Below are 5683 nucleotides of genomic sequence, written 5' to 3'. Positions count from 1 at the left end.
TTTAAGACGACACGATCGAACAATTCCCGCGAATCGAGATCACTTCGCGAGCAGCTGGCTACGAATCATCGAGACAGCCGATCTCGATGACGTTCGAGAATTTCGTTCACGCGCGTAATTCAGTTTTCAAAGGGCGAGTTAGAGCCATTGGGCAATTATCGCGAACCGGCTAAACGAGCGGCATTAATCGTCCCTCATTGGACATTGCCAATCGAGCGGGTAAAACTTGGCCTGGTCGAAGCGTAAATCTTACTAATGGCGCGGTTGCACGCGCCTCTATGAAACGTCTTCGGGAAACCTGCCGTTAATTCGTTCTTTATTTATCAAACTACCGACTTGGATATTTACTTAGAAAGAATCGTAAAGATCGTAATTTGGAGAAGCGTAATTTTCCCTTCCTATAACGTATAGACGATTGATAATAACAGTCAACTTCGTTTGGTGTTACGACGTCAATTTATCTTAACTTTAACTAACTGTAGCCGAGCCCGTGGACGAACGTGGTGTTTTCACAGTGGAAATCGATTCAAAGATACCGAGTTACCCGAATCGAACGAATCTAAAAACTGTTATTTGAAACAGGAAACAAGCGTTAATTACGCATTACGCGCCAAATTCGTAACGCGTATTTAACGACAGAACAGTCGCCTTACTCCTACTATACTTGTGTATTTTAAGCTTTATGTATCTGCTAACGTAGTAACTTTTATTATCAATTATGGATTATAATTGTCAAATCTAGCGAAAGATAACAGACGTAAAGCTAAAGCCAACGCGGTGGTTTGTTTGGGGTTTGTTTAGGTCGATAACATGATCGAAAACGGAGGAAACCCGCGAGACGTGCCAGGACAGGATTCGTATAATTAGCATAGATATTTATTCGCAGCAAGGCAAACGTTTCGCAATGCCGTATGCATCGGAGAAAGAAGGTAAATCCATTCGAAGATGGTTAATCGGTGATGACTGGTTAACGTAGCAAGAGAATTGGCGAAAATACTAGCGAAATAGCGGAGATAATGATCTGAAATACGCGCGTACAGTTGCAAATTTTGCGTTGGAGTTCGTAAGCGACAGCCTAAACCACGCGTAAATCGGCACGATTATCTCTATTCGCGTGTTTATCGTCAGTGACCGGTAGATGATTATCGCTTAAAAGAAAAAGTATCGAAAAACGAAGGAAAGAAAACGCACGTTACACTGTTTTCACTCTCGCACGGAAACGCAACAGAATATAGCTGTATTCAGTGTATACGTATACCTACCTACATGAGCTGCTCATTGAACATCCAATTAATACTATCCGAACGATTCTCGAAATGTCGAATAACCTGCCGATCCGCTCGTTCGAACAAGTGGCCTGATTTTTCAACGAAAGCGTTTAGACCGGTTTTCCAAGAGGACAGCGCAGCGGCTGCTCCGTTTTCTCGCCTCTCGCGTCGTTTGGCAGAACGGTCGCTGGACAGACGGAGGGGACACTTAATTGCCATGTATCGTTGTAAAATCGTTTAGCGAAGCCGGAGGAGTCGTAGTCAAAGCCGGGTCTGAGGCTGTAAGAATTAAGCGCGAGGCCGTGAGGATTATTCGCATGGATACGCGACTCTCGCAATCTTATCGACAGTTTATTTACCTATATTATTCAATAGCGCGATAGCAGGCATCCGCGAACAATCGCGTACGATGTACAGAAATGAAGTCGAATTTTTCCAAACGATACGTTCGATAAAAATTTTGGAATTGCCGCGGATCTCGATCAAACGCTCGATTCGTTCCTTGAAACGTAAGACGTACGAGCATCTTTCTTTCGTCAAACAGATACGTCGAGTACAGATACAGACCTGGTAAATACCGGCCGATGGAAAAAGGAAATACGACATAATAATACGCGATGGCCGAGATCTGCTGGTAACTTTGGCCGGTTTGTTACAGCTAGAGATACGAGTGCATTAGTGACGGCAGATTGACCCGTTGGTCGAACGCCGCCGTTTAAATTGCATCGCATCCAGAACAATGTTCACGTGCATTGCCACGCAATGATCCACTCGGACGCGTCCTCGTCCATTCGCTTGGACCTGCCGCGCCGACTCCTTCCACAGAGGTACTACCATCGGTCTCCAGATTAGGTTAACGAAATGGTTCGGTTATAGGTTTGTAAGCCGCGTGACCGATCGGTACGTCGCAAATCTTCTCAACTCTCTGTTCGGCATCTCTGTTGGACGTTTAAAGCGCTGTCACGACTTGGTCCTTCGAGAACCCTCGCGTCTCTTCCATCTCATTTCTCTCGCGGATTCTTATTAATTAGCGATTTTCAATTGCAATTTCACGCGGATTCGCGTGCTCCGATAAATCGTCGGACGAAACGTCCGTGTCGTGAAACGGCTCGTTTCGTTCCAATAAACGAAAATTCCAACAACGACAATTCGATCTCTTCTCGATGTCTCTTGAAGATGAATGGAAAACCGTCGTCAGTTTCACGATATGTCCGAAACGTGCACAGAGATACGTTATCGAGTACTTGTTGGGAATCAACGTTACGATCGTATTGGAAGAAAATCGTCTTTAAGAAGTAGCGATGACGTTGCAGGTGTCCAGAAAAGATTGACCGTCTCTGTTGTTGCAATTTGACCGAGCCCCTGAGACCATTTAAATAATAATCCGTCGTAAAAGGGTCCGGTCTCGATCCTAACGCGAACACGCACGCCACCGGTTTAACACGCACGCCCCCTTTCTCCGTGCTCCCTCGCGTGCCACGCCTTTCGCTCGTTATTGCCACGACGATTATTACGATTACTACGACTTGGTTTGCGGTTGCCGTCGGCAAAGGCTTCCAAGTCAAATACGATGACAGCGCGAGGTACTTTGTTAGACCGGTGCCGGTAAGAAATGTCGCTGCCCCCGAAAGTCTCGGACCAACAGGCGGATATCGTTTTAAATTTCCCTCCCTGCTTGATCTTTGTAGGTGCAAAATGTAAACACGGAATGCACGTTACATAGAGATTCGATAAACGCGAAATAAGTATCTAGCTTGTAGTTTTTTAAGTGTGCGTAAAAATTCGCGACGAACCATCGGGACATTCGCGTAACTTTGGCAAACGTAGACGTCGTTCGATATAAACGCGGTAGCATTGGAAGAAAATAAGATTTGTAAAATTCGAGCGCCGTCGAACTCTGTCCGAGGAACGTCCGAGGAACGGGTTAGCGAAAACAACGCTTTGGTAGAAATTTCCGATCATAGGCAGAGAATATATAGCGATGGATGCGTAAGTAGCGAAAATACTATTTCGAAGGAAACCACGTCGATGTCGTGGCATATGGGAACAGTGGAGGAACAAGTTCCGTAGGAGTCGAAGGGGACGAAGATACCGCGATGTCTTGTTGCTTCGAAGAAACAAGCGGGATGGATCAAAGTATCGTGAAACGTTGCCAGACGTAGGTAATAGATGCAGAAATTAACGATCGCCTAGAGAGTCCGTGCGGGGAGCACGTGCGAGGGTACCGAAAATCGAAGAAACACGGAAAGCATCGATCGCTCGAACGTAAACGAGTCTTGGTTGGCTCTCGAGGTACACGGGTACACGCCAGTCTCTTGGAGGCGGTGTAAGCGCACGACGAGCAAAGTACCGTTGGTCAGGATTAGATCGAAATTGATTCCTCGTCCGGGCAGATAAACGCGCGTTAACCGCGAGTCTGTACGGTGTGTACGGCGATATCGATGGATTTTTCACGCGGTCCACGGGCTCGCGCGGATTCGCACGCACACGGACCGGGCGATCGCAGTTCGACAGGGAAGGAGAGAGTTGCGATCGCTCGGGCAACACAAAGGGTGTACGCCCCGGAGGGCCGCCGAAAGGCGAACCGCCGAGAAACTCGACCGGCCGCGATTACAAATAACGATAAATTCCCCGGTCCGAGCAGCGGTAACATTAAAACCCTCTCACACTCGGTGTTGCGGCCGTGAATTGGTGTAGCTGGCTGTCCCACGGGGAAGTTGGCGCGAGGAACGATCATGATTTCGCCCGAACGAGATAAGGGTTTCGCGTATGACATGCCCGGACCTGGACTCGTCCCCCCTCTTGCTCGAAGACCCGACCAACTTCTACTTCTAGATTGGAATCCATAGCAGCGACTTGTAGCGTTCTGAGCTCCGGTCCGCGAGCATCGATCGGCCTTCTTTATTCATTTGCAAACGAATAAATAAGCGTACAGACCGAGGCACGGTGTACGCGGCTGGTCGATAAGATAGAGTCCTGTAAATCTGCTGGTTACTTAACAGGTCGCCGAACGATCTTCGTTCTCCCTCTCGACCCCCCTTTTTCGCGGCCACCTCCACCTCCTTCACCTTCCTCTTTCACCTTCTTGCCCCACGTCCCCCTCCCTCCCTGTTTCGCCAGGTCGTCGCGCTGCGCCGGCTCGCGAGGTTCTTTATTACTTCATGCTGGGCAGACGGTGTTTTTCTTTCGGAGCTGCCTTCGTTCGAAGATAACAAAGCCTCGACACGGTTAACGCGTTACTGATCGCCTAACAAACACGCGGATCGCAATAACTCCAGCTACAGACTGGCGCGATGAAAACGTCGGAGATTCGAGACGAAGAGGGACGAGAACGTGTCTAACCGAGAGAACTGGCAATCGGGGTTTTCATACGAGCAGGCAGCCGAAGAACAAGAGCGCGTAGTCCCGCGGAAAGTTTGGCGAGAAGATACGCGTGTACAGTTTATCGCGACTTTGCCCTAGCGGTGGTAGATCGGCTCGTTGGGAAACGAAAAGTTCGTCGAGGATCGTTGTCCTCGATCGGGGATAAACCTATCTTCGTCCGTAATTTCGAACACGTAGCTACGTATTCGTATAAGTGTATACATATATAGGCATGATATCTTTTTCCTAGGCGTTCACCACGCTGCGTTTTTCAACTTACAAGAATATTGATTTTACAGTCGCTCGCTTGATTTTACAGTCAACTCGCAACTTGTCGGCGGTCCCATCTCTTTTAAACGATAAATATTATACAACAGCTAGGAGACGTTGGACCTCCTCCTGGGCTACGTTCGCAAACGGGCAACGTTGCTTTCTGTCGTGCCGTTCTTACGAACCACGTGTCGCATGATTTACGATAATTCAAGAGCTCCGCGAATGGGCTTGATCTTTTGAGGCCAGCGGTCGGCAGATTTCTTCGGATTTCTTTATGGACCGTGCGAAATTCTCCGCTGCCCATCGAACAGCTACCTTGCGGTACCGCTGTACCTTCGTGAAACTTGGAAGCTACTTCGTTACAACGGACCGATCGAGTTTAAAAAGCATAATTTGCCGACTAAGAGATGAAAAATTACCAGCGAAATACATCGTACACGTCATTGAAAAAGTATATACCGATTCGCTTGTCACGTTATTATAGGACTTAGCCTTGCAAACTAACTACACGCTATACGCTGGGTGCTTGGAAAAACACGTAGCGATATCGAGCTACCATTGCACGAGCAGAACGATTGCCATTTAACAGTGGAAGGAATCGAAGGAATCGAAGGAATCGAAGGAATCGAAGGAATCGAAGGAATCGGCACTCGGTGGTCGCGGTAAAATACCCCTTCTGCCTTGTGGCAACGTATCCCATTGCGAAGATCGAGCCCCCAGCGAAGAAGAAAAACGATCCGGCCGTAACTCATCGAGCCGACAGCAGTCACTCGCGAACA

This window comes from Bombus impatiens, unplaced genomic scaffold (genome assembly GCF_000188095.3).
Source record: "Bombus impatiens unplaced genomic scaffold, BIMP_2.2 scf_1080, whole genome shotgun sequence".
NCBI classification, from domain to species: Eukaryota; Metazoa; Arthropoda; class Insecta; order Hymenoptera; family Apidae; genus Bombus; species Bombus impatiens.
Note: the sequence above shows the minus strand (reverse complement) of the source record.